Source organism: Nannobrachium achirus (assembly GCF_963921795.1).
Source record: "Nannobrachium achirus genome assembly, chromosome: 11".
NCBI classification, from domain to species: domain Eukaryota; kingdom Metazoa; phylum Chordata; class Actinopteri; order Myctophiformes; family Myctophidae; genus Nannobrachium; species Nannobrachium achirus.
Genome location: NC_137820.1, coordinates 43,300,237 through 43,323,637, shown reverse-complemented (window position 1 = coordinate 43,323,637; position 23,401 = coordinate 43,300,237). Strand labels below are relative to the sequence as shown.

Genomic DNA, 23,401 nt, shown 5'->3' with positions numbered 1-23,401 from the left:
AAGAGGACAACTTCGCCCCGCCTAATTGGAAATCTGCAGAGTCAGCCTCCCTGCAGACGGTCGGTCGGACGGACGGACGGACGGGCGGGCGGACGGACGGACGGACGGACGGACGGACGGACGGAAGGAACGGACAGACGTACGGATGGGTGGAGCAGGCGGGGAGGAGTGAATAACAGAGCATGAGAAAGAGAGAGAAATTTCAACACTTCTATCCTTGTGTGAACTCTTGTCACACATCTTGTCTCCCGCTGTAATTCCCACTTTACTCAGGCTCCTTCGCCACCACCTGAGCCATATATTCTCTTCGGGGGGGTGTCTTCAAATCCAATTTGAGATGCCGCCTTGCTTTCAGAAGTGGCGTTGTCTAGGCTTTTGCTCACATACCGAATGCTGAGAGCGAGGTGGAGCAATTATTTGGCGAGAGTAAATGACATACGGACTCTTTTGTTTAGAGACACTACCAGGGATAAATAAAACCCCACTGCTCCCCCGAGGAAAGTCCTCAGATGGCCGAGTCAGCGCCTATCCTCTTAACTTGGCTCAGGCACATAAAAGTTCTCAGATGACTCCTGAACAGAAGTTGACGCTCGTCTCTAACAACATAAAGAAAATTGCCAATCTCCAATGCTACAAGTAGATCGACTATTTACGGTGTCTGACACCAAGTGCAAGTGTAAACTCAGGCTTAGGTCGTAAGGCTTTCACAAGGTTTCTGTGTTCATGTAATGATGCTAGGAAATTCCGTTGATTAGTTAGCGACACCACGGGTTTGCTTTATTAAGTGTTAAGCCCTCATTAATTAAGAGCATTAAGTGCATAACAAATTAAGACGGTATTAAGAGTCATCCGAGGTCGACACGTTCCCACTACGGTTTACATCATGTCAGACAAAAAGTAGATCCATAAGTTCTGAAATGTTTTTATTGAATTTGCTATATTGTTTTGCACATAACATGAATCAAATGACAAATATATATAAAGATAAACACTGTGTTCACAAACAATCTGAGCCTGAAAATCGAATAGTGTCAGCTCAACTTGCTAGACTAGCTGTAGAGCCTCCCACCGACCATTAGCTGCATGCTCCGTCACTTCTCCCTGACTTATATAGTCGTTATAGTAGTGAAACACTCCATTTGGCATTGTTGTGCACAGTTCATTTTCCTCCTGATTGAGCCAGCCTATTAGTGCCTTCCAACCTCCACACGACACACCAGGGACTGAGGAATGCTCAGGAAAATAAATAATAAGGTCGCATGCCAGAGGCAGCCAAGCCTTTCGGGGGCTAAGCGTACACGCTTAAGACGGCAGTTAATTAACGGAATGTTTAAAATTATTTGGGCGTGCGCGCCTGCTCCTCGCGCGGGAAAGACAGCATTATGGTTTATGAATTAATCATGGTGTGAATCATCATCGCGGTTACATAAACGACCGGAGACAAGGAGGCCGATGTCAGAGGAGCAAAGTCCTTTGTTTTTGTTTGAATGTGGAGAAGGCATGATTAGAAGGAAACCCGGTGGAGGAGCTCGCGCTGCCCAGTCAACTGTCAGCGTGCTCTGATGAGAAATCATCTGCTGCTGCCAGTAACTCCAACCCCCCTATCCAGCACACTCAGCCCACATGTACCAATAAATGATAAGGCACTGGAGGCAATAAGCCCCTTCCTCCTATCTCTGTCTGCTGCCGGGAGACATCCAAGACAGATTTCAAAAAACAAGATGAAATGACATCTAAATTGACATCTTTGGGCTGTTTTCTGGCACACCGTGAGATGCCATGTTCTCTCTCCCATCTATCTAACTATCCTGTTTCATCACGCTGGGATGAAGGGAGTTACTGAAGTGACTGAAGGATGCTTCGGTGCACGTACGGTACATATCGTCACTGTCAGGCAGAAACCTTGTATCTCCAAGTTTCAAATTTGTAAGTTATTTCGCAAAGTAAAGCCCTGCATCATCATACAAGGCCATCGCACAAAAGTAGTGAAAACAGCAGATCTACAAGCACACAACACCTCGCGGTGCTAGGCGTTGTGTGCTTGTAGATCGGCTGTTTTCACTAGTTCAAATCATTTTTAAAATGATACATTTAAAACTAACGGTTTTGGACATACAAGTTTTTCATCGGACAACGACGATATGCTGCCGGGAATTGGTCAGCTGTGTCGGTGTGTGTGTGTGTGTGTGTGCGTGCGTGTGTGCGTGCGTGCGTGCGTGCGTGCGTGCGTGCGTGCGTGCGCGTGCGTGCGTGCGTTATGTACATTATACTGCACATGAGAGAGTGGAATGAAGGAAGAAAGGGAAGAAAGTTAAGGAAGGCAGGAATAAGGAAGAAAGACAAAGGAGGAGGGAAAGGAAGTGAGACAGGAAGTAAGGAAGGAGGGAAGGAGTTAAGGCAGGACGGAAGGATGGAAATGAAAGGAAAAGGAAATAATTAGGAAGAGTGACAGAAAAGATTAAAGTAGCCTGCAGTACATACTGTACAGTAAGGAAGGCAGGAAGGAAGGAAGGAAGGAAGGAAGGAAGGAAGGAAGGAAGGAAGGAAGGAAGGAAGGAAGGAAGGAAGGAACGAACGAACGTATTGAACGAAGGAAAGAACGCATTTAATGGAGGAAAGAACACAAGGAAACAAAAAGAAAGTAACGCATACAGAATCCAGTAGTTGCCCTCAAATACACGTGCAGTGTTGGTGGTTGGAGTTCTGGAGTGGTGTAAAGTAACTAAGTACTTTTACTTAAGTACTGTACTTAAGTACAGTTTTCAGGTATTTGTACTTTACTTGAGTGTTTACGATTTCCAATACCGTATTTTCCGGACTATAAGGCGCACTTAAAAGCCTTTAATTTTCTCAAAAAACTACAGTGCGCCTTATAGTCCAGTGCGCCTTATATATGGATCATTCATTGACATTGACATTCCCTTTAGCACAGCTCCATCTGTTGGATGCATAACGCAGCGGTAGCGTCTATTATGTGCGCCTTATAGTCAGGTGCGCCTTATATATGAAAACAGTTTGAAAATAGACCATTCATTGACAGTGCGCCTTATAGTCAGGTGCGCCTTATAGTCCAGAAAATACTGTACTTTTACTTCTACTCCGCTACTTCTCGGATCCAAATATTGTACTTTTACTTCACTACATTTATTTGAAAATGTTAGTTACAAGTTACTTTGCAGATATAAATTATAATATTATAAAACATACATAAACCACTTTAGCCCTATTTTATACCTTGGCCATTTGAAAATAGTTGATCTAACAAGCTCACAACGTGTCGCATTGCGACGCGTTGTGAGCTTGTAGATCTGCTATTTTCAAACATTTTGTACTTTTACTTTTGGTACTTTAAGTATTTATTGATGTCAATACTTTTATACTTTTACTCAAGTACATTTTAAATTCCGTACTTCTACTTGTTAAGGTGCCCTCACACCAAAATACCTAGAGTGGAATCCGCCAATGCATTTCAATGAGAATGGAGCGTTTTTTTGCAGAAATCCTCCATTCTCACGCTCCATTCTCATTGAAATGTATTGGCGGATTCCACTCTAGGTATTTTGGTTTGAGAGCACCCTAACAGAGTATTTCTATAATGCAGTATTGATACTTTGACTCAAGTAAAATACGTCAGTACTTTCCACCACTGGAGTTCTGAGGTAGAGTGAATGAATCATCTTCATTATTACCACCACCTTCATTACAATAATTAACCTGCCTGTGGGACAACACTGAGACTTCAATGGTAGTAACCACAGAGAATGGAAATGTGTTAAGTCAACAGGTGGTCAACTCGCCTCGGTGCATTCGCCGCATGTAATTAAAATTTAAATGCACAAATAACCCCGGGTCTATCGCTACTAATGTGTGTACTAGTACATCTCGACCTAGCTGGCCCTGCCCTGCCATTCCTGCAAAAGAAAACGCACAGCTGCCAAAGCACACATGCATGTATGTATGCATGCATGCACAGTACACTTACACACTCAGGCAGGGGCCGAACATATGGTGCATGCCAAGAGACCGAGCGGAGGTACAATCCTTGTCAGCACGTCAAGGCTCTGACCGCCTCTGCGGGAAGGGAAAGGGGGGGGGGGGGGGGGGGGGGGGAGGGGGGGTTCTCATCACATCTTCACTGTGTAGATAATTGGCTTGTAATTAGCAGAGAACAAGAACGGCAGAGTATGCAGGAGTTGTCAAGTGACTGAGAGGCTGCACGAGATGGGAGATGAAGAGCGAGCCGCTCTGAACAAGAGCCTATTAAGGACAGTCTCTATATGCACACGCTACCTATATATTGTCGTTGTCGGGTGGAAACCACGTATCTCTACGTTTCAAATGTGTATATTTTTTCTTAAACAAGACTGTCACACAAAAGTAGTGAAAACAGCAGATCTAGAGGCGTGTGTGCTTGCAGATCGGCTGTTTTCACTATCTTAAATCGTTTTAAAATCATGAATACAAAACGGTTTTGGACATACAAGGTTTCCACCCGACAACGACGATATCCATCTTCTTATAACCATCTATAATCCATCTACAGTACCTACCTACCTACAGTATATATCATCTACTTACCAATTAAACATACGTTAACGACCTGTATCACATCATACAATAGTGTCGCACAAAAGTAGTGAAAATACCTATTTTCAACACTTTCACTACACACCCGGGGTCAAAACAATAATGAAAAAGGAACGCTTTTGCGCGTACAAGGTTTCCAACCGACAGGCGACAGCAACGATAAACAGGTAGGCCTACTGTAGGCCTATAACACATCTATTCTAAGAGAACCTTCTGTTAGCCCAGTACGGGAGCTACAGAGTATAGACACACACATCATTGCATTTGGTTACTGGATTCCCCCCCAGGGAGATGGCTTCATGCCAAGCTGCTCACATCTGAAATATTAAGGGCAGAATCCATTGTGTGCTGCTAATTCTAGAAATGTGCAGAAATGGGACAGAAATAGATAGGCAGGGCAGCGTGTTCCCATTTGTTTTATTTTTTTATTTCTTGGACCCAGATTTTCTTTTTCTTTTCTGCCCTCTCATCTCCGGGCTAAATTTACAGTCTCTGCTGATGCCAGGGTTCTGTCATAAATATACAAAAAATATCCGCCCTGCATCACATCCCGACACAAACTTGAACTGAAGCTCCGAGGAGGCTATGACTAATCTATTATATCCACATGGAAAAATGATGGAGGGAGTGCGCTTCTGTAAATAAAATCCCCCGCAAATGTTTATCGTCGAGCGCATGATGTCATTAACGTCCGCATCGGTTTCAGATTTGGAGATACAAATGAGCCCCCGCGGCGGTCGGACAGACTGCTGTACAACTCCGGCGTATAGTCACAACTGTCTCGTTGCGTAAACATTCTTTATCACCAAAAGGTCTGGTCCGCCTTGTTGGTCTCCGCGTTGAAATACCAACAGCCCAGAGATTGATGGCCGACACTGTGCTGCCATATGGGAAGGCGAGGCCGCTGTGATGAGGGTCGGAACTGAGAGGCAGGCGTGACGATCTCCCCCTTTTACTCGCCGCCTGCTCCGCGTGCGTCCAGCTGTTCTGGTACGTACGCTGTCAAGAACCTGGAGGGTCCAATGTAGCGCTGAGAGTGTCAAAACCGACTCGTCAAGGGTTTGTTGTCACGTTATTATTTGCCTGCCGACCCTTTAAACAAAGAAAAAGGCTTTAATTGTCAAGGGTTTCAGGCCGGGACCTCCCAAAATAATCATATTTGAACTGAGGGACCCCCCACTCTTATAAGCACTATCTGGAGTGAAAATCAGCAGATCTACAAGCACACAACACCTCGCAGATGCCTTGTAGATCAGCTATTTTCACAATTGTTGCCTCTTTGTTATATTATTTGGCAATTTGCCCAACATTTTTTTCTTTTTACTTTGATTCCATGATCGCATTTTTCTTCGCTTTCTTTAGATATTAAAAAGGTTACTTAAATTGTCATTTCACCATCATCAAATAATGTGGAGAACCACTGTTGTACACATACTGTACCAGTCCCACTCCTGGGATGCACCTGCCCAGCCTGCATTTGCCTGAATCCCCATAGCAGTGTTACATTTAACACTGGGGATTTAACTGCGTTAAGGCCTCTCGCCTGCACCTGGGCTCCTCTCCTCTCCTCTCCGCCTGCATGGATATCAATAATTAATGAGCGTGCCTCTGCTCTGCCCCCTCTGTCTACATACAGCTAGATTCTACTGCCTCTGCCCCCTCTGTCTACTACATACAGCTAGATTCTACTGCTCTGCCCCCTCTGTCTACATACAGCTATATGCTACTGCAGCAGCAGCATCACACTGGGCCGCTGGAAAACTGATGCTGGCCTGGTTGGGTTGACCAGAAACAGCAGTGGTGTAAAGTAACAGTAAGTACAGTTTTGAGGTATGTGTACTGATCCATGGCTCTGGCTCACTTCAAAGAGCCATAAATTGCATCTCTACAGTGTTCTGACATGAGGAGCCAGATATCTGTCCAGCAGAAGGTTGTCCTTCATTTCATCCTGTAGTTTGAGACAAGAGGCGTACTTGGATTCGTAGAATGTAAAGATGATGTCACGCACTCGTGGCTCTAACTCTAGAAATAACTTAAAGGTGCTGCATGCTGGAAATGACATTTCGTTGGAGCTCCTGTCTGTCAAATGTTGCCAGTGCACAGAAACCTCTGTACACGGCTACGTTACTCCACAAAATGTATTTGAAAACTTTAGTTACTTGTTACTTTGCAGATATAAATGATTATACTATAAAACATACATTAATCCACTTTAGCCCTATTTTATACCTTGGTTATTTGAAAATCTACAATCTACAAGCTCAAAACGTGTCACACTGTGACGCGTTGTGAGCTTGTAGATCGGCTATTTTCAAACATTTTGTACTTTTACTTTTGGTACTTTAAAAGTACATTTTGACGCCAATTTTAAAGGTTTGTGTGTGTGTGTGTGTGTGTGTGTGTGTGTGTGTGTGTGTGTGTGTGTGTGTGTGTGTCTGTCTGTCTAGAGCTAATCTTGTAAACCCTTGGACTGATCACTGATCAGCACCAAACTTTGTATGCCCGCTGCCAGTGAGCCACAGTAGTACCTCCGCCAATGTATTTTTTCACATTATACTTTATACTTCCAAGTTTACAGTTTACAGTTTAGGCATTTAGCAGACGCTTTTAATCCAAAGCGATTTACAATAAGCAGATACAACATCACAATAATAAACAAGATAATAGGTCAGTACATTAACAGCAATATAACAATGTAAATGGATATCCATCTAGAGAAAAACACAATATAATCAAGTTCTAAAGAAACCTAAAAAACAAATGTTAACTAGCTTCATGTATGGTCATTGATTTTACTGTAGTTGCGACCGTCAGGTCGCACTTTACTATCAAAACCACCACAAAGTGTAACTCCCTCCGTCTGTCTGTCACACCTCACCCGTCACACTCTTGCCCTGCTCATATCTCCGCAACCGTTGCCCCGATCCATGCCAAATTTTGCACACACGTTCCTTGCCTGCCAAACTACAACCTCCAAGGACCCCCAGAGCTCCAGGGACCCCCAGGTCCCTGGGGGACCCCCAGATGTAAAAAATGACCAAATGTGCTAAACTGACCAAATGACCACCCCCACGGGGCTGCTCACGGGGAATTCCCGGGGACCACCGACTCCTGGTGCTCCAGAACGGATGCAAAAGTGGTGGCGCCCCCAGTGGAGGACCCCCTACACTGCAGCTCACATAAAATGCCGTAACTCCGGCTAGGAGCGACCGGGACAGCCGGGGCCGGTACCTATTCGTCCGCCTTGCCGGCGCGGAGACCCCACCTCTCTTTTCTCACATGGCCCTCTTCTAGCGCCACCATGAGGCCGATTCTTGCAAAACACATTTTTGGACACTGCTCCTACAATTTTGCCCTAAAATCACGCAAATCGGTACACAGTATGTCTACACTCATCCCATCAACATGAATCTCTCCCATATAGCGCCACCTCCAGGCCGAGTTTTAAAAACACATTTTTGGACACTGCTCCTACAGATTTTGCCCTAAAATCACGAAAATCACTACACAGTATGTCTACACTCATGTCATCAACATGGATCAGGAAGATTTTGGCAAAACACATTTTTGCCCTATTTGTGGAGATAAGTGACCTACGGTCGCTTATCTCCCGATTAGGGAGCCTTACTGGTGCTAAGGGTTTAGGTGGAGTCTGAAAAGGTGAGTCTTCAGTCCACGGCGAAAGGTAGCGAGTGAGTCCGTTGTTCTAAGTGCGACAGGGAGTTTATTCCACAACTTGGGAGCCAAGAGGGCAAACTGTCTCGGACGATTGGATTTTTGCCCTGGAGTTTTTAGCGAGGGTTCGGTCAGCATCCCTGTGTTGGCTGATCTAAGTGAATGAGTGGGGGTGTAGGGGTTGATCTTGGGATCCACATGGATTTTTAGAAAGCTGTATACACGCGCCATACGAGGAACTGCAAAACAGGGTTTATGTGTTTAACAAAGTCTGTGCCTGGCAGTCAATTCCTTTCTGTTTGTCTGGCGACAGAGAGGACGACTGGGGTGCGATAAGCCCTGCAAGAGGGAAGAGGCACAGGACGGGAGGTCACCCATGTTTTCCTAGTTTGGGGGCGATTCATCATAGTGCAGAGATATAGACAGCTGATTTGTATTCCAGACAAGGACACGGCAAAGCCTCCTGGTGAGGAGATAACCACAATCTGGATGAGAAGACCATGCCTCTGCCTGCAGCAGCTGAAAAGATGCCTCGATGGGAAACTCAGCGGCCTGTGAAGCTCCACTCCGCTGGAAAGATCAATAAGCTCCCATCGTACTATTTTCTCTCTCTGGATATCTCCGAGAAATCACTATCCTCTGCGCTGGCGTCGGAGGAGACGGTGCACGCGGGGCAAAGATGGATCAGGGTGGGCAGTGGAAGTGGTCAATTCCATTAGCCTTCTGTCAGAGCCCGTTCGGTCCGGCGTCTCGGAACGGCGCGCGCGGCCATGCAGACGGGACAAAGCGGAGGAAGCGCGGAGAGCAAACACTCGAAAGCGTTTTCACAACTGGCTGGATTCCGAATCAACAACGGTCACAATTAAATCAAACTCGTTTAGACTTAATTGCGTCCAACCCCCTCGTACTATTGATTGGGCTTTGAATTCACACAGGGGCAAACGGTACGATTTCAAGACTTGACTGTTGAAGGTCAGAATCCCTTGTCTAAAGAAAGAGAAACGTGATAGGAGTAAGATGCTAGGATGAGCAGTGAACTTCTCAATGCTAATTTCTCAGAAAGGTTAATATGGTCCACACTGGGAAACTCATCCTTTAAATACTGCCACGCGCACGCGCACGTGTGTGTGTGTGTGTGTGTGTGTGTGTGTGTGTGTGTGTGTGTGTGTGTGTGCGAGAGAGAGAGAGAGAGAGAGAGAGAGAGAGAGAGAGAGAGAGAGAGAGAGATGGAGGGCTGTGAGTTAAGTTAAAGTACTAATGTCGAGGAGCAGGGGCGTGCGATATGAAAGCTAAATCCACTCCTGACTCAGAGAATGAGGTTTGGCCACAAAGTGGATTGAGTGTCAGCGACAGGACCTGCCCTCCGTCCTCACCGAGACATCTGAGAGTGAAGGACTCTTTCAGAGTGTCAGAGGGCACGCGATACTTTACCCAAAGGCGGATCATTTTGGTGCTGACCAAGGACCTCTGGCGAGGGGTGTGTCTCTGCAGGGAGAGCGAGTCAACAATCCTGAACAACAGCTCATGTTTCAAGCAGTCGCCTATTATACAATTCCATATTTGGCCTTTCGGGAGCAAGTATATGGATGATGTTATGCATAACAAATATGTTTTCCATGTCATCGCATTCATGCTGTGCCTGGCTTTTATTTTGCCCTAGATGAGGGGAGCGATAAAAGGACAGAGAGGGTGACACCTGATGTCAGACTAAAGGGGCTGATGACAAACATGGCCGCCGCGTTTTTCTCATCGTCCTTTGTGACAAGGCATGGTCTTGTTTGGATACCCTCGTGCGGGGATGAACATCATCTATTTACAGTAGTGTGCTCACTCAACCCCTGGCTGGGAACAAGAAGAAGGTCCAGTAGAAAGTGCTACAGATCGAATTCAGCCACTAGACGTCGCTCTACACTTCACATCGTAACACCTCCATCGAAATAAGTTTCCTTATTTCCCAGAGTCGTGTCTATACAAGGCAGCAGTCATGCAGTTACTGTAGTTGCACCGTTCTTACGTGCAGGCACGTGCACACATAGACATCAAAGGGGGCTTGAGCCCCTGCCCTTTTATCCATCTGTAAAAAGTGCCCTCTCCAGACCATGAATGCAGTTTTCGCTATGGTGAAAGAAATGCAAATGCTCCTTTCCATGCCATACCTGAAAGCAGCATTCAAGAGAATTAGCCAGATCGCTATGCCCCTCCTAAAGCCGTGCTTGCCCAATGCCACGTTTAGCGACAGGTTACTAAGGCGGGTGCCTTGGCAAGCTGCCATGGCGGCGTGCAGCAATAGCACCCAGCTGCAGACTAACCTGCCACAAACGTCCAGGAAGAAAACAATAGCCTATACTAAAGTCAGATTAACATACAGTACACAAGTGTTACCAGTTATATTTTCTCATGAAGTGCTCCTAAATTATTCCCGTGGGTTGGTTTGTGTAGGTCAGTGCAATCCGTTCTGTTTTTGTTTCAGTGTTTGTGACACGGAAGCGAGTGGGTGGACGTTCGCGAACGAATCGAGTCTTTGAACGGCTCTTTGAAATGAACGATATGATTCGGTTCACAGTAGGGAGCCGTTCCTTTCTATGAACAGTGGTGGGAAAAGTACTACATTTCTTTACTTAGGTAAACATATCAATACTGCAATCAAGTTTGGAATGTTATTAATGTAGGCTACTAGAGTAAAAGTAAAATAGTATTGGTATCAAAATGTAGGCTACTTAAAGTACCAATATTAGAACGTACTCATTATGCAGAATGTCCTGTTTCACAGGTTTTCTAATGAGTAAAATGTAGAAAAATCATTTGCAAATAGCTGATCTACAAGCTCACAATGCATCGCAACGTGACACATTGTGAGCTTGTAGATCACCTATTTTCAAATGCCAGAAATGTATCCAATGGCCAAAATGTACAGGCCTATTTGGGTGGAAGTGATTTACAATCATAATCAAAATCTACAAAGTAACCAGTAACTAAAATGAGCCAGTCTTTTGAACGGCTCTTTGAAAGGAACGGATCTCAGAGATCCGGTTCACTTCAAAGAACCATAAATCCCATCTCTATCTAGCAGCCAGACTAGCGGTACAACCGATGCGCGCCGCCATGGCAGCTTGCCAAGTCTGCTGCGTTAGTAACCTGTTGCTAACTTGGCATTGGACGAGGACGGCTTTAGGAGGGGCATAGCGATCGGCTAATTGCCTTGTCCAAACTCTCCTGAACTTGAATGCAATATCTTATGTTGAAATCAAGAAATGTGTAGAAATCAAGCATCGAAAATAGCCAACCTCCAAGCTCACAGAGCTTGGAGGTCGGCAATCGATATTTCCACCAAAAGGCCCTTTTAGAAATTTCAGCCCCTGCCTCTATAACATTCTCTGCACCTCCCTGCCTACGTGGCTCCTGCGAGTCCTTACTCCAAGCATCTCTTTAGGGACAAGAAGGTAAGCAGGTTTCTAACTCTGAGACAGAGTGAGTCGACATAAATGGCGCCATCTCATAATGAGCATTAAGGGCCTATTCACACTTGAGAACTATAATTTACAATTTAGGCATTTAGCAGACGCTCCTGATCCAGAGAAACTCACAACACTGTAAGCAAGGACAACACAAGCTAATACACCACACACATAGCAACAGTAATCTAGGATCACAGGGTGAACCGGGAACCTATCATCAGTCAACAGTAGAATAATAATAATAGTTTTAACAATCGTTCTAAGTCAAGTGGGTGGCAGAGTTCACACCGACTATAAAAAGAACACAATGCTGAACGATATACTTATAGTTATCCTTATAGTTATAGTGCTCAGCAGTCAGCATGAATGGCACTTTACTGAGGACCAATTATATGGAGATAGGCAGAAAAGGGGTGAAGCGGTGCTTTAAGGTGAACAAATAATGATGCTAGTTGTGTATGCAGGTGTCCAGCCGATGACACTGCCGGCACACACTGTATGTCACGAGTGTTTAAGCAGCAGTGTGACAGAGGAGCAGGGGCGTCACAAGGGGGGGGGAGTGGGACTGAGTTACTAGGGCCCAAGGTGAAAAATAGCAGATATACAAGCTCACAGCGAAAAAGTGAAAAGTCGTGAAAATATGTGCCAATCTTTGAATATATGTATTTTTAAGCAAACATTTGAACTCAAATTTTGCTTCTGGGGGGGTCCCTGGAACTAAATATTTTGAGATGGGGGTCCGTGGCTAAATACATATCGTTTTGGGGTCCTTCACATGAAAAGGTTTGAGCACCACTGACTTAGAAACATAGGTTTTTCAAAAGAACCTTAGAAGGATTTGAAATATTCAAAGACTTATCAAAGTTTCATGATTTGTCAGAAATAGCAGATATACAAGCTCGCAGCGCGGCACTCGGTGCCACACTGTGAGCTTGTAGATATGCTATTTTTCAATAGTTAAAGCACAAAATAATGCATGCGTAATAATCTATTGGCCCACAGTGAATCCGTGTACCCAAGGCCCAGAATTTGGTGTGACTTCCCTGCAGAGGAGAGGAGAAAGATGTCTGGGACTAGATGTATTCTGCTGGAGGGGGGGGGGGTGGGGGGGGGGGGGGGGGGGGGGGGGGGGGGGGGGGGGCTGTAAACAACATTTCCCAGCGGGGGTCCGCACAGCAAACACTTCCACATCCATACTGTAAACACAGGTCTGTCTGACTCTGTACTGTGCTCTGTTCTCATCACCATCTCTCTCTCCCCCCTATCTCTCTCTCTCTCTCTCCATCTCTATCTCTCTGCTGGCACCAAGTGCCGCGCTGTGATCTTGTATATCTGCTATTTTTATTTTTTATAGTTAAAGCATAAAATAATGTTAAAGTGGTTAAAATCTAGAATGACGCAGATATACGTTCCAGGGTTAACAAAAAAGAAAAAGTAAAAGGGTTTACACACAAGTCCATTGAAAAAGCATGAGGATAATGGGGCAGAAATCATTATTCTACGACGTAATTCGCTGCCTACAACGTACCCACAGCCGAATGCCAACGAGCCTCATTTACATGCGGCCGTCTTTATTATATTGAACCAATAAATCCATTGATGTCGGCCAATTGGGTTTTAACGACCGAAAAATAACAGGAATCTGGGTTAATCGCCCGGCACAAGAAATTTGCATTCGGACAACATTTTCAATTGCATGCAGCGGCACGTGTTTGGTATGTGTGCGGATGATGTGTGCACGTGGACCACTGGCTGTACGGTCTGTCTGTGCACAGTGGCCTGCTGGCACTATCGAACATTTCTCTCTTCTCGCTTGTTTTCAGAACTTCTCATCTACAGAACAGGACCAAATGTCAGCAAACAAAGCAATCACGCTGTAACAAGCCTTGATGGATCTGTGATAGAGCTTGGGCAGGGGCAGGCAGTGATACAAGACAGGAGTTAATCATCTACAACAGGAAGGCAGGCAGGAGCATCAAAAACTACAAATGACAAATACTTGACAAATGTTTTATCCAGACGTTAAAATTCAAATGTCAACTCTGGAGACTGAGCTGTAACTGACTGCATGTGCATAGAGCAGCTGATCTGTAAGCATTGAGCTTACAGATCAGCTTTTTTCAAAACTTTTGCCTCTGTTATTTGACAATATTTGACCATCTTTTTATAGTAGTTTGTTGATTAGGCGTGAGATGCTTTTAACCTCCACCTTCCCAAAACCAGAGAAAGACACAGCGGTCTGAAATGGGACTTTGTGAGGATAGAAGGTGCTAGTGGGACCCCAAGTGTTAGTGTATCACCTTTAAATCGTCACTTCACTGCCATCTGGGGGTCCCGACCCACAGGTTGAGAAACAATGAGTATCAAGCTTCAGCCCATTATCATGAGACCTCAAGCACAGTCTACGTATGGGTCAGGTTTCTCCTTTTCGACAGAACGTTCCGTTGCGTTTTACAAGATGACACCGATATTAATAAAATGCTCAGCCACTTACTAACTCCTAAAGCATGCTGCTGTCATCTGCAGTAACTCAGGGGTTAATGGAGGAAGTGGACCATTCTCTTCTGTCAACACTGCTTCCTTAGAGCCTTTTTTTTTTAAATGCACTGATCGAGAGACGTGCAGAGAATTTTAGGCAGGGTCTGAAATTTCTAAAAGGCATTTTGGTGTAAATATTGAAAATAGCTGACCTCCAAGGAGGTTGTCTATTTTTGTTGCGTGATACCACACTGAACTAAGCTTAATTAAGTCAATACTGGAGATGGATTTCTACACAGAGAGAGAGGGAAATTATTTCAACATGCTGCATTCAAGATCAGGAGAGTTTGAACAAGGTAATTCTCTTGAATGCTGCATTCAGGTATGGCATGGAAAGGAGGCATTTGCATTTCTTTCACCATAGTGCATTTATGGTCTGGAAAGGGCACTTCTTACGGACGATAAATGGGCAGTGGCTCAAGACCCCTTTGATGTCTATGTTGTGTGCATGTGCCTGCACTGATCTCCTCTGCCCTTCATTTCCAGTAGGCTTGCGGTCTGAGCACTGTGCATTACTGAGATATATTATGCGTCTGGCCTGGGTCCTGCTCCCGTCTGGACGGTCACTGGAGCTGATGACCTATGCTGCTGCATGCAAGGCTATAGCAGAATATAGCAGCTTCCTCTTGGCTCTATTAATACTCAATCACCCCTGGGCTCCAAACCCTCGCTCTATAACTGTAGAACTGTACTGAGTAGTAAGCAGGCCACTTGGAGCTGACGCCACAAATAGGTGGTCACAAGTGTGGCCTTCAAATCTATGGCAAAGGTTATTAGGGTGTAAAGTTATCAAGTGCAGCTTGAATTCCGGATAACTACATGTATGCACCGTCCTGGAAGTACTGTGGCACTTCGATGAATTGAACACAAAGGACTCCAATGGAAACAAGACGAAGGCTTTCTTGGGTTTCAAATCCTCTTAGCAGTATTGAACGGTAATTTCCTATGCTTTTCTTTTGCAAACTGCTAATATAGTATTCAATAAATCAATCAATATCAATACTCAGAAGTGGAAAGTGGTTACTGAACAAAGAGAGCATAATTCTGTTAATCTTTGGCATAGAAAGAGGTCCATCCTGTCTGTGTGAAAATTGTCAGACGGAGAGAGTAAAGGCGGCATGAAATCACTTTCCCTGTGCAGGGAGCTCTTGTTTTAAAATAATCATAATTATACCTTGACTTTTTAATCGCTCACACTCAAGACTTATCTGTGCTTTTTGTTCACTGACTGGGAAAGCTCTTTGAAAAGGGATGAGAAAACTCCCCCCTCACTCAAACCCTCCGAGGAGAGCAGAGGGGGGGAGGGGGGGGGGGGGGGTTGAGCCACCGGCGTCCCTTCACCAATCAAAGCGTTTTACGCACTTCTTCGCCAGCCAGTGATCCAACAAGTGTCAACATTACGCCTTGTTCTTATCTTTGCCATGCAAATAACCGGCGGAGTGAAGTGGGCTTGTTGTTTACTCCTCGAGGAGGTCCCTAGATTACTCACAAATTTAGAAGACGCTGAGCAAGGGTGCCTCATAATACTGTAAGTAGGCCAACATGGAACAGATTTGGATACGGTGAGCGCGGTGATTGGGGCCAGCAGCAGCAACAGCAGCTGATTCTTCCCTTTATCCACATCTCTGATCAGTGTCAGTCGGTCAAACACTCACTCGTTGCTAATGGGGGCCCTGACCTGCACCCTAAAGGCACTATTCCACTGCATAAGCGTTCCATGCCGCTCCGATCCGTATCGCGCTACCTTGTGCCGGCCCGCGATGACCATGTCTTTCCATTAGTGAGAGAGAATGAGTTAAGGGTTAGGGTTAGGGTTAGTCCCAAAGTATTGGAAAAACTACCATGGCGTCAGACGACATGCATATGCAGTTGTGTTGGCCCAACCGTGAGGGTAATTTTCAATACTTTTTTTCAATACTCTCTCAATACAAAGGGATGCTCTCTCTCTCTCTCTCTCTCTCTCTCTCTCTCTCTCTCTCTCTCTCTCTCTCTCTCTCTCTCTCTCTCTCTCTCTCGTCTCTCTCTCTCTCTCTCTCTCTCTCTCTCTCTCTCTCTCTCTCCCCCCCTCTCCCTCCCTCTCGCTCTCTCCCTCTTGCTCTCTCTCTCTCTCATGGGGAAGTTAGCGACCGCTTTAGCTAAATCTGTCCATAAACAACGCTGGGCTTCAAGTGGTTTATAATCAGCATCAGAATGCGTGAAGTTGCACTAAAGCACCACTGACATACATAATGCACACAGAATTGCATTGCTTATGCCCTGCTCGTTTAGCTTAAATGCTATATCTGTTTCAAGCATAGGTTTCATGCCATCCAGCGTTCATAAACAACACAACGTTTACGTGTTATTTAACCAATCAGTTATTACCTACGTAATTTAAACCCTCCCATCAGCCCGTTTCCAGATTTCATTTTCGGGCCAGCCTGGTATTAACTTCAAGCAGAACTGGTTCTCCACAGCGCCAAATCTAACCATACCGTGCTCAAAACCCTGGTGGAAAAGTGGTCTAAGTATCTCTATCTATGCGCTCTTGTGCATTATGCCTTAATTATGCCTAAACTTCTTAGGCATTTCTATTACTTTGCAAAACATAGGGGCCCAAGTTGTAACCTAGCCTTTAGTGTGAATGGCTTCTAAATCAAGACAAATGAGTTATTCTCTTTGTGTGGTCCCTGGCACCGAATCCTTTCAAATGGGGGCCCACGGCTTAATACGTATCAATTTGGATGGTCTTTGAATGTTTGAGAACCACTGCTCCAGTAGGGACTTTACCGCCCTTAACGTGGGACTTCAACCCAAGCTCCTGAGATGCTTTGACATGCTCCCAATGTCCCCATCTCCCCTCCGCTGTGCCCTTTAATTGCCTCGGATCCCCCTGGCAGGTGTAGGCTCCGCCAACTCCGATAATGACAGAACCCTACGACAAGTTCCCTCGCAACCTCCCCCACGTACACTTCTCCTGTCACACCACCGAGCGGGGCTTCTAAGTGACCCAGCACCCTTGTGTCTCTGTAGCCACAGGAGCGTGACACACCGGCAGCGGGCCTATCTGGTTTCGACAGGGACAAACGAGGCGTGAGATGTATGGACGCAGCTCATCTGTATCATTAATTATCTCGCCATCCACGGGGAGTGCGCGGGCTGGGCCCCCGCGGATAAGATCTCCTGCAGCAGATACCACCCTCATGTGGGTGCCGCAGTGGTAGTTCTGTTGCTACTGTATACGTGGTATTTCTCGCTGTGTGGATGGGTGTGTAACCTAATTGCAGATGACATTTTCTTCCCGTCGAGTCGCTTGCGTCACGCTCTGCGTACCCCGATGTGATTGTCTACATATAATGAGTGGTGCTGTGTGAGATGGAAAAAGCCCTGATCGGGTCTTTTTTGTGCGGACACCAAACTTCAGGCCACTCTATTGTGTTGCATGTCACATGTTAACCAGTGGACAGCTGATGTCCAGCAGGGCAAGGATAAGTGACGACAGGGGGACATAACAATTAATAGACTTGATAAGGCTTTGATATAAAATAGCCATGTAGCCATACAAGATTCCCTATGCCATTTAAATACAATAAACAAATGGTAAATGGTGCATTTATATAGCGCCTTTATCCGAGGCGCTTTACAGTACATAGATTGTGCATTACATTCACCCACACCGATGGTGGAGGAAACTATGCAAGGCACCAACCTGTTTATCGGGTGCAATTAGGGGTTCAGCGTCTTGCTCAACACTAACTCTGGGGGAGCCCGGGATCGAACTGGGAACCTTCCGGTTCCCAAATGGCCGCTCTACCTCCTGAGCCATTGCCGCCCCACTGGATTTATTTTAACCTTACCTTACTTTAAACACTTTTCTGAGGTGAATGACAATTTCACAACCCAGCAAAGATGGTAAAGACACATTGCGTTCTGTGCCAAGTTCTTCAACAATAGAAAAGAATGAATGACACCTGTAAACAAACATTTACAATTTAATTATAGATTACATTTGTTCAATTAAATTAATTAAATTACATGGTGTGGTCATGTGTGGTGCATGAGCACTCCTCCTTTGAGAGTCCACCCATTCAGCTGTACTGTACCTAGAGTATAGTCTGCTCTTTACTGTAGGGAGCAAACCAACAAAGGGACACTTCTGTGAGTTGAGCTGTGGCCACTTCGTATCTCCAGTGTCTGTAATGAATAGGCTGCATTAGCCACACTCAGACAAAGGGCTCACGCAGCCTCCATGAAAAGCCCCCCATTTACTTCCCTCCTAATGTGAACCCTCCCTCGCAGGGAGCCTCTTTGTTTGGCGCGTACCATCCACAATCATCCATAAGAAAGAACAATGGGAGCCCAGCGATCCGGCTGACACTTATTATCAGAAGGCTGAGAATAACGATAATAGTAAATCATGCGGGGTTAGACACACAGTCAACCCAGATGAGAGGTTTAAGATCTGTCTGATGAGTGACAGTCCTAAAGGGAAGCCATTAACTGTGAGCTTCTTTTCATGTCAAGAAGCACGCGCACAGCAAATACAGCGTTTGGCAGTACATGGCTTGCAGGCCGTGGCCATGAATATACATGGAAAAGGCACTTGGGCTGACCTTGGCTACCCTGGGAGACGACTTGGTTCATTATGCTAAATCACAGAACAGGTTGAAGGCAGAACAGAAGCACCAACGTGTTTATACCTTCCATTCTTTCGCCTTCGCCTTCTCCATCGCCGCGCCTGCGCGAACTCGTCACCCTTGCATTTGAAATGGACTCTTACTGAAAGAAGAGCGAGATGCCTACAGGTACGCCCTCCATCACTCTCTAACTTGTATTGATGGAAGAGTGAAACGTGTTTCAAAAACACATCGATAGTTTATTTTTCTCCCCCCGCCAGAGTGCATCGTCTGCAAGTTAACGCGCAGCGGCATGAAGTTATTCTCGTCTCGCGTCTGGAAGTGGAAACTGATGATCAGCGGGGAATTGAGAGAATGTTTCTACCGCCCACGGACCACTTAAATTCTGAAAAACAGCCAGATTTGTCTGCTCGAGTGCATTCTGACGAGACAATATTGAATCGGAGGCTAAAAGCAGCCCAATAAAAAAGGTTCTGATGCAGGACGGTGTGCTACCTCTAAATGCTTTCCTCACAGTACTGATGGTCCACATTCCACAATATTGATTGTGCTCTGATGTCCATTATGTTCTGCTGATTGCATAGAGATCCAAGTATGAGGTATGTGAGACAAATGTCATTTCCGTCACCGTCTCCTTCAAAGTTCTTGTACATATTGTCACTGTCAAATGGAAACCTTGTATGTCCAAAACCGTTACTTGTCAGGATATGGGAGAATAACCTGTGTTCCAATGGATCCAACACTTATTTAATCACAAGGTCTTGACAATATTTTCATTGGTTCAATCTTTATAAAACCCAAAGACAGAGCTAACCACTTTTAACCCGTCATACATGGTTTTCAATCATTACAGGCGACGCTCAAAATGTGTCAAAATAGCCCAAATAACCACTCTCTACAAGCTCAGTGCATTTTACCGTGATGCACTGGCTATTTTCTCTTCATTTGCTTGACACTGTGATATGACAAAAGTAGGGCATTCATTTATGAATAGAAATATATATAAAGATTTGAAATATGGAGAGATAGAAGGTTTCTGCCCGACAGCAGAGTCTTTGATCATAACATATCAAAGGGGTAGTGTATCTACTGTAATAGGGCATTGGCAAAGACCTACATTATACCAGACATTTCTTGAGAGTCATCTCTTGAACAGAATGAGTTCACATCCCTGGATTACACTTTCTTTCTTCTCACATGTCTTTGGCAAAGGTACAGTGCATAAGTACAGTAGCAACATCAATGAAAAGCCAGCTAGTCCATGGAGGCTTTCCTTTTCAGACAGCAGTTGAACTTGTTAAGTGCCTTACTGTAAAAAAGACTGACTATGGCCATCATATTGATACGTCAGCCTTCAGAATGTGAGTGCTTCACTGTCATCGGCGTCTTGTCTGTCACCAGTTACATTGTAAATGACATTTTGTTCCACAATGATGTACTCAAGTACTGTACAATTTTGATGTCATTTTTTACTTTACTGGAATATTTCCAGTTTTCTGTGCTTTTACTTCTATACTCCACTACATCTCAGAGCCAAATAGTGTACTTTTACTCTGCAATGTGGCGCATTGTGAGCTTGTAGATCTGCCATTTTCAAAAGATTTGTATACATTTGAAAACTTGCGACATTCTGCATAATGAGTACTTTGTACTTTTGGTACATTTTGATAGAAAGACTTTGGTACTTATACTCAAGTAAATATTGAGTTCTGGACTTTTACTTGTAACAGAGCACTTCTAAATTGGCGTATTGATTGTATTTTACTTAAAGGGGTTATGCCAGCTTAAGGGTTACTGTCACCTTAAGAAATTATATCAAAACAAGTTAATATTTTTATGATGTCATTGTGGGAATGCGCAATAAACCAATCAAATTAATGTACTGTACATACTGTACTGGTCAGCTGTTGCTCGGGTTGAGGGGCAGACTCTCCCCCTCACCCCCAGCAGTCACTAAAAACAAGGAAGTAACTCTACACGAAAATGTATTTTATATCTAAATCTGTGGATATTAAAATTATATTTCCAGACAAATGTGGTTGTTACATCAACATTGTTCATGTGCATATGTTTGTTTATGCTTATGTGTTAGGAAAAAAAACGCTAAATCACCGAGAGTTGTTATTGTCGCCTCCCTGTGTTATTGTCGCCTCCTGGTGGAAAGACTGGTGATGCGACTGGTGATGCGAGGTTAGTCAGACACACGTCGCGTGCAGTTTCGAAGTGTATTCAGAGAGACCATGTGACCCACAGTCACCCACCGTTTACTACTATGACTTAAGGTGACAGTAACCCTTAAGCTGGCATAACCCCTTTAAGTAAAAAATGTGAATACCTTTTCCACCACAACATCTTAACTCATTCTGTGCCTATCCCGAACATGTTCGGCTTTATTTCAATCCAATACAATTTTTTTTTAATTAATTGACTTACCCTGAGCTGCTTGTAGAGTCGTGGGTGGTCCTGGCTCGTCCTACGCTAGCCAGCTAGCCATTTTACATGGTCCGACGATATATTCCATTAAAAATGGTTTAAAATACATTTTTGAGCCCCCCAATGTTCACTGAATGTTCAGCGCCGCTTCCGGAACGTAGTCCAGTGTGCCTATCCCGAACATGTTCGGCTTTTTTAATGAAATGAATAAAATGATCCGAGGCCTTCTGAAGCCTGGGCCTAAATTTTCAAGCCAGTGATCGAAATCCGGGAGCCCCCCGGCCGGCCGTTAGCCGCGAACGTTGCCGCGAATCGCCGCCGAATCCAATGAAAAACCACATCTTTGGAGGCCCATATCTCTGGATTGTGTTTTTAGGGATGTGGCGCGAGGTTTATTTACGGCGAAATCGCCTAAAAATGATCTTTTAAATGACAAAATGCTAATAGCTATTCTGTAGCCATTTTCATCCGGGACCTTTCCATGACGTGCACGAACGTGAGCACGCGCGTCACTGCAACGTGAGTCCCCGGATGCTAATACGCTCGCCTATGGGACAAACCCTGGCATTCTTTGGCGCCCTCTAGCGGCTGGCACTAAAACGGTTAAGCTACATCTCCAGTTTGTCTCTGGGTATTTTTGGGAGAAATGCATTATAAATATATGTACTGTAGGTCATCACCAGTGTTTTGTACTGTGTGTGTGGGCAGCAATGGGAAGACAATGAAGGGAACATAAAAGTGGTTAGATGTCAGAATTTGGGGAGGGTTGAAGACCAGGCATGCTGCAGCATTCTGGATCATTTTGAGTAGCTTCAGTGAATAAAAAAAGAAAAAGTTTAATAAAGAAAAAATATGACCATGAAATCAATGTGCTTAGAACAGCTAGAGCTAATAGATAACAGGCAAAAGGGAACAGGCAATGAGCGAATACTTATTGTGTCAGCTTATTGTACTATACAACTATCTGCCGCTGGGTTTGCAGCTGTTCATTTAATGCTTAATCATTCCGTTTCTTTTAAACAGAACAACAAACATTAATGCACCTGCAAAGGGCCTGAGCATCACACCAGTATCCAGGGGCGATATGAGCTCTGCTAATCAAGTGCGACTGTGATTGTGATTGTGCATGATTAAAGCAAACCATTTACATAAAAACCCAAAAGAACAGCTAACAAACTAATACCGAGCATCAAACAAAGCAACATGCAACTCCAAACCCTTGTCACCCCTTGGACACATTATTCTTCGTGAAATGCTTCCGCAATAACATGCAAGCACAATTTTCTCCTCCCCTGGTGAAAATGACTCATGAAAGGAGTCTTTCATGAAATTGTTTCAAATGATGTCTGTCGTTTTGTGGATGAAACAAACCCGGTGTGATGGCCGTGGCCCAGGAGAGAGTCCATGGATGTGAGACGGGAGGGTGACTCAAGCCCAGACGTGGGCTGACTAGATTTCTTTTTTTTACTCAGGTAAAAGTAGTGCTACTTAATATAAATAATAATGACTCAAGCAGAAATGAAAGTAGTCATCCAAATAATTACTTGAGGAGGAGTGTGAGTGAAAAGACTAGTCAAGTACTGAGTTACTTCATTTATTGTTGTGCTTGTCCAAAAATGTATAAACTAAATTGGCTGACATCTCCGGATGAATTTAACAATAGAACGTGCATTTCTTTTTAATAGGTAGAAATTTTAATTAACAAGAGGAATATTATATTTTCCTCTTTTATATTTGGCCCAAATGTAAAGGAGTAAAAGTAACTCATACTGTAGCTGTATACTTGTGTAAAGTAAAAGTATGTTGCATTAAAACTACTCTGCTCCAGCCTGAGAGAATAGCCAATCTACAAGTACACACTGTTAGATCGGCTATTATTGTCGGTACACGACACCTGCACGCAACTACTGTGAGAACAAATCTGGCGTCACCTCCACACAGCGAGCTGTCACTACACATCACGGCACTTTCACCTGTCCTGCTCTGGGGAAAGGACCCTGGTCGCTCTCCTCAGCCCTGCTCCTTCATGCTCCACCTCCTCCCAGCACAGGAAGGAGACGCCAATTTGAACTCTGCTAGCAGGGGGCGTCACAAGAG

General features: G+C 44.7%; 1 protein-coding gene across 1 annotated transcript in view; it reads right to left on the bottom strand.

Moving 5' to 3' along the window:
- tspan9a (tetraspanin 9a) overlaps nucleotides 1-23,401 on the bottom strand; it is a gene marked incomplete at both ends in the record, with an annotated part of 135,231 nt that overhangs the window by 93,894 nt on the left and 17,936 nt on the right. The gene's annotated exons all lie outside the window — the stretch shown is intronic.